Consider the following 12977-nt stretch of genomic DNA (forward strand, 5'->3'; position numbering starts at 1 on the left):
GTGGTAAAAGAGTACAAAAAGTACTAAATAGCTCCTTAAAAGCAGAATTGGTCAAATGGAAAAAAAGAGATATAAAACTTCACTGAAAAAAGTAAAAACTTAAAAGTTACACTTGCTTAAATGGAAATTAATGACTCCATGAGACAGCCTCATGATACTCCCGTTGAACCTTTAGCAAATGCTTGCTTCGTTTATTTTGTTTCATTTGATCTGGAACAGAGCTCTGAAGGCTGATGGTTGCATGTGTAGAGAGTCTGTGTTGCCCTACTTACTCTCCATGTTCTCCCAAGTCCTAGTAATTCTTTGTAATTGTAATCTTTTCTTGGAATTTTCTCAACTTTTTAAATTCTCTTCTTGCTGGGGCTTTTTCATAAATGCCATAATCTATCTTTACACCTTTACTTTTCTCTCTGAACTCTTCCACCATACTACCTCACTCCACATTTTACTTCAAGGTTCCTACCTTTTCCCCTTGTAACCTGAAATTTGATCTCTTCTACTTTACTTTCTGCTGTGCTTTTCTTTGACTCCCTTATCTTCTTTATCTATTTGATTCAACCTGTTGAAATCAACAATTGATTTAATCCCTAAATAGGGTCACAAACAGCCTGTCACTGAAAAATGACTTTATAACCAAATTCCCTTATCTTAATCTTCTGGAGTGAGACTAGAGTCATTTTCTCTCAGGATTTTAGGATGCTCTGGATATTTTTAGTTTGAGTCTTCATTCCATTCTATTTTTGCCACTGTTAATTGCTAGTGATCAGTGATCCAATTTTACTTATACAATTAATATCAATTATCTCTTTAGAAAGGGATATTTACTAAAATATTTCAAGAATAAAACTACAGATGTTTTCTCCCACCACCTGAAATCTTCCCTATTCCACCACCTCAGTCCCTGAGAGAGTGGAATCAAATTTAAAACAGTTTTTATATAGCAATTTTCTCACCAAATTGACTTCCAGATGTGTCACAGCCTATGGATGTATCCATATGACAACTGACCTTGGTCACTTAGGTTTTGGGGGCTTTACTTTGTACTCTATGGATTTGGCAAATCTTTGCAAGGGTTCTAAGCATCAAGTACCTTGATAGTGTCTTTTAAAATTCACAGGAATGTAGTCATCTCCAAAACTCTTTCACCTAAAAGAAGGAAAGAAAACATTCTACAAAGATAGAAGTACTAGCACAATCATAACTTCTCAGTTTCAATGTAACTTCAAATGAAAAGCATCCCCAAATTCTTACCCATCTAAAGGCTTATAGCAGTTCATTCTTCTTCTGAAACATAAGTTGTAAAAGGGCAAATTTAGACTAGGTGTATGGGAAAAACTTCCTAAAAATTATAGCAATACCAAAGTGAAAGGAGTTCTTGTGGGGGAGAGTGACTTGCCCTTCCTATTGCTCTTTAAGCAAAGGCTGGCTGGGAGCCTTTGTAGGGAGAGTCTTAGAAAAGATTCTGATTCACGTGTCGAACAAGTTGGGCCTCTGAAATCTCTCTTATCATTGCGATCTTTTGAGTATAACACCTATGAAAAAAATACACAGAATTAATTCCCTATTCTTCTTGTACTTAACAGTATTTTCAACAATTTGTTTATCACAAATAGGTGGAACTAAACCCAAGTGATAAGGCCTGAACCCGGGATGCAGAAGGAGAATATAGTCATGTTAATACTTTTGGTGAGCAAGATATGTCTGTTACAGAGTACAAAGGATGGACCAGGGAGTTGTTGAGATGGGAGGAGCTGAGAATTTGGCCACAAATGTGGCTTTGCTCTTTGCTCAGTGCGGATATAGGAATTTGAGGTGTGGAAGAGATGATGTTGTAAGGATCCTCATGACAGCCCTGCATCCAATATTTATGTTCAATTGTTTTAAGTGAAGAACCTGACTCATCAATTATTGATCCTGTGATTTCAAGATTATTATAAAGGCAAGTGGGGCTAGGCCTTCCTTTCAGCTCATCAGGTATATCTGGTGTGGGGTGGGGAAGAGAGATTTTGGATGCAAAGGTCTTAGGAGGTAGACTTTTTCCCAGTTCCTGGTCACTTACCAGGGCATAACATTTGTCCCTCAGAACTGTCTTTGATGAATGCATGTAATAGTGAAGCCCATGCAGAGCCATGGAGATAGAAAACAAAAGGGTCAAGAACAGCAGATAGACAAATATGATTCCATCTTAGAGTGTTTGAAGGAGAATCATGAATAAAGGGCTCTAAAAGTGTGTTCAGGTTTTAAAGAGTTTTAAATGTCAATCAGAGGAGTTTATATTTGACCCTAAAGGCAATTGTCATTATTGTCCAGACATTCCAGTTATGTCTGACTCTTCATGATCCCATTTTTGAGGTTTCTTGGGAGAGACATTGGAATGGTTTATCATTTTCTTCTCCAGCTCATTTTACAGAAGAGTAACAATGGCAAAAAGGGAACAAATAACATGCCACATAAAGGCTTGAGGCCAGAATTAAACTTAGATGAATCTTCTTGATTTGAGACCTCATACTGTATCCATTGTGCCACCTGAGGAGCCACTATTAATATATAGAAGGCAGTTGTAAAAGCCTATGCTTCGCCAAATCACTTTGGCAACTGAATAAAGAATAAATTGTACCCATGAAGTAAGGAGATCAATTGGGAGACTACTATAATAATCCAAAGCAAAAGCTGACAATTATTTCTATTAAGGGGTGACCATACAAGCAGAGGAGATTCATATAAAAATGTTTGGAGGTAAACTTAACAAAATTTGGCAACTGATTAGATATATAGTGTGTGTGAGAGAGTAAGGGGCTAAGTATTGTTTTAGAGTGTCCAAATTATGTGATATTAATACTATGGAGAGAAATACAGATTGTGGAAATGGAGTGGATTTGGGGAGAAAGATAAGAATATGTTGTCTTGATCATATTGAAATTAAGATGCTTATGAGAAATCCAATTTGAATTGTCCAAAAGATTTTTTTGGTGATGCAATCTTAGTGTTCTAGAGACAACATACAGAGAAATACAAAGATATCTGAGTTATCTGTATAGAAAAATAAATTGAATTATGAAAGCTGATGAAATTGCAAACAAAAGAGGAAGAGAAAGAGAGAGAAGAGAGAAAGGAGAGAGAGAGAGAAGAGAGAAAGGAGAGAGAGAGAGAAGAGAGAAACAAGAGAGAGAGAAGAGAGAAAGGAGAGAGACAGAGACAGAGACAGAGACAGAGAGAGAGAGAGAGAGATTTATTAAAAGAGTACTTAGAACAGTACCACAGCATGCACTGACATTTTGGAGGTAGGCTATAGGTCATGGTATAGAGGAAACTGAAGAGTGATTGAATTTTCAGAAGGAAAAGCAAGATAGAATAGTGTCATGATAACCCAAAGGGGAGAGGGAAAACCATAGTATCAGATGTCACAGAGAGGTAAAAAAAGATTAAGATGGAGGAAAAAATCATTAGATTTGTCAACTAAGAAATTGTTGATACTTTTGGAAGAAGTTTTACTGGAGTGATGTCAGAAACTAGATTTTAGAAAATTTAAGTGACTTGTTTAAATAGTAAGGAAAGCAAGAAGATACAGTTTTTTTCCCCTGAGATTTTGTAATATTGGTGGAGGATATATAAAATAATAGCCTAAGAGTTTGGTAGAGTGAAATGAAATATTTTTAAAGATGGGGGAAATCTGGGCATATTTGTAGTCAACAGAAAGGAACTGGGAGATAATAAAGAGACCGAATGAGACAGAAAGGGTTGGGATGTTAACTGTGGAGGCCATTTGCTAGAGAGGATGGAAGGGGGATGGGTTTGAGGGTTACATGGAGAGCTTTGTCTTGGAATGGAGAAAGGCTTCCTTTTTATCAGTGGCTAGAAATAGGAGGAAAATGTGGAAGAAGATGTTAAGAAGTTAGAGGAGTAAAGGAGGGAGGAGAGAAAGCTAATGTGGAATGATCTACATTTTCTCAGGAAATATGAGACTATGTTTTCAGTTATGGCAAGAGGTCATATGAGAAGCTTGAGAGAAATGAAGGTTTGAAATGACCACTGTTGGAACAGAGAATCAATTAGAAATTAGTAAAAATCTGACTTCTCTGTGTTAAAGGCATGGCTGAGTTTACAAAATATAAATTTGTTTTTTTTGAGATAACATATTTTAATTTATTAAATTAACAATATACCCTTTCTTTCTCTCTTACTTCTCTTTCCCCCATTGAAAAAGAATTAAAAATAAAACTCTGGTAACAAAAAAGTACAGAATACCATGGGTTCTCCTTGGGTCATCTGAAATCATGGTTGTTCACTGCAGATAATATAAGTTTGCAATGGACTTGTTCAATAATTTTTCACAATTTTTTCTAGTTGTATTCATGTGAATAGCCTTATAAGTAAGAACAGAAGTAAGTGATGGAAATAATCTAGAAAGGGGGTTTGATAAATCATGGTCAGCAATAAGATGAGGGAAAGGGATTAAAGAGCAGAACACAGTGTAATATTTAACCAATTAAAAATAGAATCAAAGTTAGGAGGGGAAGCAAGTGAAGCTATGGTAGAGATGATAGCTTGAGAAAGTACTAAAGCATACTTATGGTACTCATGGTACCATGATGGGTACTCAAGGTAGAAGGAAAAGGAGCTAAAAGATCTTTGGAGTGAGGAGGAGTGAGTTACAAGAAGAGATAACAGTTTTGTTTTGATTGTGGAATTTCAGAATTCTTGATCATGGAAGTAGAAGTTTGTGAGTAATGGCAAATTCAGAGGTATTCCAATCTTTGTCCTTGTGTGGATGAGTTAAAGTCATGGGAGTTAAATAGACTGAGAAATTGAGAGGTTAGAGTTTTTGAAGAAATAGCAACAGGAGCATACTGTTATATGAGTCTTCCAGATGATAATGACAAGAACTGAACTTTTTGAGAAGGGAGAGAGGATGATCTGACCAATAGGTCAACTGATGGGTTACATTTTTGAATAGAATAAGATTCAAAGACTCAAAGACTCAAATTCTTTCTGAGAATTACTGAGTGTTCTCTAGCAACAGAAAGAGTATTGCAATGATAATGGGAGTGAGTAGTATTCTAAATCCCTCCCAAGGACAGTGAGGTTGTGTAGTATGACAGAAGGTACAAACCAGTATTTAAAAGGACATTCAAGGAATTTAGTATTCTCTAGGGAGGGTCAAGTGTCAGTAAGTGCCAGAAGATGGAAGGAGTATGAGAATGAAATCTATAATCAAAGCCATTTTGTGAATTAAAGGACAGGAAGCAAGAAAAAGGTCTAAAAGGATCAAAGTTGTGTTAATTAACGAAAGGGAATTCTGGAGGGCACAAATGAAAGGTGGACAGAGCTTTAATAGATCACCTTTATATATGAAATCTTGTTTGGAAGTGAATGAGAACCATGTTTCACTTAACTTTGGTGGTAGATTTGGATCAGTTGCTTAGAGTGCTATATCCATGCAAGATACCAGGTAGTACTCAAAACTTACTACACTCATTTCCTACTTACTAGTTTTATCCTTTTCCCAATTATTCCCTATTTTCTATGATCTGAGTTCCTATCTAGAGTTTTGGATATTCTAGTAACAATTCCTAACTCTCTTTGGCTACTTGACTCCCGCCTGCTGGAATCCATGTCCTTTTCTAACTCAGTATAGACTATCAGCCTATAAGCTAAAATACTGTTACTTCATAAACAAATGTACAATGTAATAAATTCTGAAGTAACCAATTACATTTGCTCATATTTAAGGTGAATTTCCAATTCTACAGCTTCTCCTATTTCAGGAGAAGGGAGGGAAAGATTGACATAGTCAAAGACTTTTGAAAAACACTTTTCATTCTCCCAAACTTAAAGTCATAGTGGAAGGGAAATTATCACAATATGCTCTCACTTGCCTTATTTTATTGTTTTCAAGAAAAGTAAATTTTGTTTTTGGCTCTCTGCCTCATGACTGCTTCTCTGATCTATACCCTGACGTATTGATCAATAAATCAGAAGGCTGGCTCTGGAAAATAGCATTCTCTTCATGCATTATCAACCTATGTCCCTAACTTCCCTAACTTCTGCCCACATGTGACATTTTGCATGTGATTCAGTTGCTCATGGAGTGGCCCTAGAGTCACCCAGGGCACCCTTATAGTAAGATTATTTGCCTAGATAATAATAGTTAATTCCATAAAGCTCTTTAAAGAACTGTATGTTTGCAAAATACTTTGTATTTGTATAGTATGTTTTTTGATCCTCACAATAACCTTGTGAAGTCGATACTATTATTATTCCCATTATTCAGAACCAGAAAATAAAGCTGATCAAAGTTGGGTAGCTTGCAGAGGAAGACACCAATGGCAAAGGTCTGAGGCAGGATTTGAAGTCAGGTCTTCCCAACTGCTTGCCAACTACTCTAATATGCCACTAAATCTTGTTTTTGTGTCAGTGTCTGGGAAAACTATTCAGTCAGAGCAAATTTTAGACAGAGGAACCAAAAGCCTCCCACAATAAGGAGTGCTTCAAAATCTTGTTAAAAATCCTACTCAAGTGTGGAGCATCTCTGTGGCTGCTTGTAGCCACAATGTTACCAAACTTTGCCTAAAACCCAGTCCTACACAGAGTTTTCATCTCTCTTTGTCTTCTAAAGATCTTCCAGGTATAGGGGGAAGATATCTTCAATATGAAGCAGAAACCTCTTTCAGGCAGGGGTTACACCTACAGATTTTCAATAGCATTACTTTGGAATACACAGACTTGAGATCAAATCTTATTTCTCTATGTTATAGGACAAGAAAGTCACTTAGCTCGTCTGGACTTCAGACTTAATTTGAAAAAGGAAAAGTGAGAAGGTGGCCCCTAAGACTCCTTCCAACTCTCAGTTCCAATTCACAGATTCAGGATCTGCCCAGGACTTCCTGTTGGTGAAGCCCCTTCAGTCTTATATTGACTCTTGTCTCCTATCTTTCTTTTCCAAAGATCTGGAGACTGGCTCACTGGTTTAATTTCAGATGATATCTCTATTGCTTCTGGCTATGAATTCCTCAGGGTACTTTCTAAGAGGATAGCTGTAGTTATCTAGTTTGACCCACATCCTAGCTCCTTCTCTGGATAGCACTTGACCTTGGAAGGGAGAGATTACAACTCTTTAATTACAAAGGAGCAAATGGGGTCAAAGTGCACAGTGGGAGAGGGGAGAGCATGTCCAAAGCACTGAAGTAGATGGATCCATGATCTTTCTCTCTACTTCTGTGCATTCATTACCTCCAACATCTTTTCTTGATAGCTCTGCCTAGTGTCTTAATATATCTGTTAGCCAAAGAACTAGTGCTCTAGAGCTTGAGGAACTTCCATGGGAAGTTTCCATCCTCAGATCCATGTGAAGTGAGGAAAAACTCTCTCTTGCACCTCTGCATTATTTCTCTTATTCAAGGATATTTCAGTCATACTTCAAGCCTCATGAATTCCTGCCCTCTAATCTCAATCCCTCAAGCAGGCTTAAGATTTTTTTTATTAAAGCTTCTTATTTACAAAACATATGCATGGGTAATTTTTCAACATTGACCCTTGCAAAGCCTTGTGTTCCAAATTATCCCTCCTTCCCCCCCCCACATCTTCCCCTAGATGGCAGGTAGTCTAATACATGTTAAATAAGTTAAAATATATGTTAAATCTAATATATGTATACATATTTATGCAGTTATCTTACTGCACAAGAAAAATTAGATCAAGAAGGAAAAAAAACTGAGAAAGAAAACAAAATGCAAGCAAACAACAACAGAGATAGTGAGAATGCTATGTTGTGTTCTACACTCAGTTCCCATGGTCCTCTCTCTGGGCTGTTCATCACTGAACAATTAGAATTTGTTTGAATCATCTCATTGTTGAAGAGAGCCACATCCATCAGAATTGATTATCATGTAGCCTTCTTGTTGCCATGTATAATGATTGCCTGGTTCTGCTCATTTCACTTAGCATCAGTTCATCTAAGTTTCTCCAGGCCTCTCTGGAATCATCCTGCTAGTCGTTTCTTACAGAACAATAATATTCGATAACATTCATATACCATAATTTACTCAGCCATTCTCCAATTGATGGGCATCCATTCAGTTTCCATTTTCTTGCCACTACAAAGAGGGCTGCCACAAATATTCTTGCACATACAGGTCCCTTTCCCTTCTTTAAGATCTCTTTGGGATATAAGCCCTGTAGTAACATTGCTGGATCAAAGGGTATGCACAGTTTGATAACTTTTTGAGCATAGTTCCAAATTACTCTCCAGAATGGTTGGATCTGTTCACAATTCTACTAACAATGTATCAGTGTCCCAGTTTTCCCACATCCCCTCCAACATTTGTCATCATCTTTTCCTGTCTTCTCAGCCAATCTGACAAGTATAGTGGTATCTCAGACTTGTCTTAATTTGCATTTCTCTAATCAATAGTGATTTGAACCTAGTCACTTTTTATGTGACTAGAAATAGTTTCAATTACTTCATATGAAAATTGTCTGTTCATATCCTTTGACCATTTGTCAACTGGAGAATGGCTTGAATTCTTATAAATTTGAGTAAATTCTCTATACATTTTAGAAATGAGGCCTTTATCAGAACCTTTGAATGTAAAAATATTTTCCTAGTTTATTGCTTCCTTTCTAATCTTGTCTGCATTAGTTTTATTTGTACAAGAACTTTTTAATTTAGCATAATCAAAATGATCTATTTTGTGATCAATAATGATCTGACTTTATTTGTGTGGAAAGTGTTTTGCAGTTTTGTTCATATAATTCCTGACTTTCCCTTGGCAGATAGAGTCCCAAATATTTTATACCATCGACAGTTAGCATTTCTAATACAACATTGAATAGTAATAGTGGGCAACCTTGTTTCACTCCTAATGTTATTGTGAATGGTTCCAGTTTATCCCCATTACATATGATGCTTGCTGATGGTTTTAAATATATACTACTGACTATTTTAAGGAAAAGCCTATTTATTCCTATACTCTCTAGTGTTTTTAAAAGGGATGAATGTTGGATAAAATAGGCTCTTAATAGATGTATCACCTAGATTGTTGACTTCTGTGTAGGATAAATAAGTTTTTATATGTGACTCTTTTTGTACATTTTAAGGGAATCCAAGATTTTGAGATGTAACATTTTTTATAACGAGCAATTCTAGAATTGGGGAGTCCATTTTCTTTACTGAGAAATCAGGCAATCCCAGAACAAAGAGCCCAATGCAAATTACTATGGCACATAAAGAATGGGGGATTGATTCAACTCTTTAGATTCTATATTGTCATCCCAAAGGGCCAAGCTAATTACTGTGCTAGATGTATTTACTTTATCTCAAGCTGGCAATTGTGATATATGCATGCTTCACCATTGTATTGCTGATTAATATGGGTCATTGTTCAAATGTAGAAGAGAAAGTCAAGCAGGTAATGTCCAGAAAAAGACCAAGGAAGTGGGATGAAGAAAATGGAGGGGAAAAAGGAAGAGAGAGAGAAAGAGGAAGGGTGGGGGGAGAGGAGAAGAGAAAAAGGGGAGAAATGGAGAAAGGTGAGGCGGGGAGAGATATAGATATACAGATGTAAAAATATGTTTTTTTTCTGTTCTCCATTGATGAGTTGGCTAATGTTTCAAAGCTGAAAATGAAAGTAACTGATATCATCATCATTATCATCATCATCATAATTTTTTAAGTGGATTTTCTTTTTTTTTTTCTTATTATAGCTTTTTATTTACAAGTTATATGCATGGGTAATTTTACAACATTGACAATTGCCAAACCTTTTGTTCCAATTTTTCCCCGCCTTCCCCCATGCCCTCCCCCAGATGGCAGGTTGACCAATACATGTTAAATATGTTTATCATCATAATTTCTAACATTTATATAGGAACCTTAAACTTTGCAGAACACTTTATACATGTCTCATTTCTCCTTGTAACAACCATGGAAAGGAGACATTATTATCACCATTTTTTAGGTGAAGAGATTTGAAGCAGACTGAAGTTAAAAGATATAGATTTATGCAGTTGAAAGTGTCTGGGACTAAATTTGAACGCATGTCTTCCTGACTTCAGATCTAAGTTCTATACACTTATCTGTCTCTGATCCAATTTTATAATTTTTATGTCTATCTAAAGATATATTGGAATTACTATAGGTAATGAAAGAATAAGTCTGATGTGGTGGTTATGGTCCCCTAGTAAGTGGGACTTCCACTAGTTTCCTTTCTGTTTTTTTCCATAGCCATTTAGAAAGAAAAAAAAAAACCCAGTCTTAGTAAGTTGAGAGGGAATGAGATAGTAAGTGGATAAGCAGAGTGAATTTCTTCCAAAAACAAGAATAGTTCTACCAGGACAAAAATGGAGAGGATGAATAAAAGGCTGTAGCAACCCTGTCCAAACCAGTAGAGCCTCCACTTGGACAATACCATTCTTATACTTGGCACTCCCTATAAGATCTGCCTTCTTTTCAGTCATAAAAGTTTCTTTTGCATGATATCAGTTCTATATAATTTCTCATTTTTAATGTGCTACTCATATCCCTGTTCATCCTCCATGATCCCTCACTATCATCTTTTGAGTAATACTGAATTTCAGCGCTTCAGAGACTTATTTCATGACTTCTGGTCAAACAATATCACCAATGAATATTACTATGTAAAAAGAAAATTAGGCCTTTATTTAGGGGAGTAATTGAGGTTACAGGAATGTAAGCTCCTTTATGTCACAATTTCCTTCTTTTTTATTTGCATCTCTAGCACCAAGCATTGTGCCTGGTAAAGAACAAGTGCTTAGTATGTTCTTGTTGATTGATTAATTCAAAGAACTTCACAATTTCTCAGACACATTTCAGTTCATTATCCTTAGTTCTCAGTCCAGATCACTGAATGTGTAAAGTCATGTCTAAGATACATCGATGAACTTTCTTTATGGGCTATCCAAACAACTTTAAATCATATCCTAGACCAGGGGTCCTCAAACTTTTAAAATAGGGGGCCAGTTCACTATCCCTCAGACTGTTGGAGGACTATAGTAAAACCAAAAACTTTGTTTCATGGGCCTTTAAATAAAGAAACTTTATAGCCCTGGGTGAGGGGGATAAATGTCCTCAGCTGCTGCATCTGGCCTGTGGGCCATAGTTCGAGGAACCCTGCTTTAGACAATCTTCTTGGAAATGGCAAACATCTTTGCCCATTTGTGTCTCTTCTCTATTTTTTGTTTGAAATGAATAATAAGAAAATTTCAAATAACATCTCCTTCGAGGACTCTTATATGATTATGTATGACACATTCATGGGAAATGCCTTAATGCAGGACAGCCTTGAAAGCTCTCCTCTATCAAGTCAAATGCCACTTTTTAAGACAGTCAATAATCAATATCCATAATGGAATTCTATATTCTATATACCTTTAAATCAATTGTGTGATTATAAAGATTTTTTTTTGCTAGGGAATATGGATTATGAAAGGCTACCTATTCACTTTTTCAACCTTCATCAATAATTTCCTCAATGATTGATCAATTATTCTTATTTTATTTTATTTATTTATTTTTAATAATTATAACTTTTTATTGACAGAACCCATGCCTGGGTAATTTTTTACAACATTATCCCTTGCACTCACTTCTGTTCCAATTTTTCCCCTCCCTCCCTCACCCCCACCCCCAGATGGCAAGCAGTCCTATACATGTTAAATATGTCACAGTATATCCTAGATACAATATATGTGTGCAGAACTGAACAGTTCTCTTGTTGCACAGAAAGAATTGGAATCAGAAGGTAAAAATAACCCGGGAAGAAGAACCAAAATGCAAACAGTTTACATTCATTTCCCAATGTTCTTTCTTTGGGTATAGCTGCTTCTGTGCATCGTTGATCAATTGAAACTGAGTTAGATATTCTCTTTGTTAAAGAAATCCACTTCCATCAGAATACATCCTCATACAGTATCGCTGTTGAAGTATATAATGATCTCCTGGTTCTGCTCATTTCACTTAGTATCAGTTCATGTAAGTCTCTCCAAGCCTCTTTGTATTCATCCTGCTTGATCAATTATTCTCATAAAAATCTTGTGGAAATGGGAAATAAAACCAATGGATTGATAGTTTTCAGTATTCTCCCTGTTGTTATGTTAGGCTGTACTATCTATATAGATGGTTGTACTTGCTTCATTGATTGCCTATGCCATTCCCCACAATGATTGTACCATTTCTTTCTTATTTCAAACCTCCCCTGCCCAATACTCTTCACCTCTAGAGCTGTGCACTTTACCTCAGACAATAGAAGTGAAGAGTGAAGTGAAGTGAAGTGAGAAAGTGAAGACCAATACACATGAACTTCCTTTTCACCCTTTCTCTACTTGCCCAAAGCCCCTTGAAATTATCCTTTAACTCTCTCATTCTTTAGTTTCTGATGAAGAGATGACTTTTCTAATCAAGATCAATCCCTCTATATGTAGTTTTGTTCTCATACCCTCTGTCTTCTCCTAGATTTTCTCCACATATCCGCTCTCTCTCCCATATCTGCTAATTCCTTTCCCACTACCTAAAAATACATTGAGGTCTTGCCATTCTTAAAAACCTGTCATTTAACTCTATCATCCCTTCAAGTTATTATTCTATTTCTTTTCTTTCACAGTCTCCCAAAGAAAGCTTTCTATGATTCATGTCTTTGCTTTCTCTCTTGTCATTCTCTGAAATTTGACTTCCAACCTCATTGTACAGTTGTGATTAGTCTTTCCAAAATTATCAATGATATTTTAATAACAAAATCCACATTTTCTCATTATCTTTCCTTTCAAACCTATTTATATCATAAAGTTTCCTATTTCTATTAAGGATAACATTATCCTAAAAGGCACAAAGGTTTGCAACTTTGAGTAATCTTTGGCTCCTTAATCACTACATATAGCACATTGACTCAATTATCAAATCTTGTTAAGTTTGCCTTCAGATCTTCTTTCATATCAATCTTCTTCTCTACTCATTTGACCTTCAC

The sequence above is a fragment of the Sarcophilus harrisii genome, chromosome 1 (genome assembly GCF_902635505.1).
Source record: "Sarcophilus harrisii chromosome 1, mSarHar1.11, whole genome shotgun sequence".
NCBI lineage: Eukaryota > Metazoa > Chordata > Mammalia > Dasyuromorphia > Dasyuridae > Sarcophilus > Sarcophilus harrisii.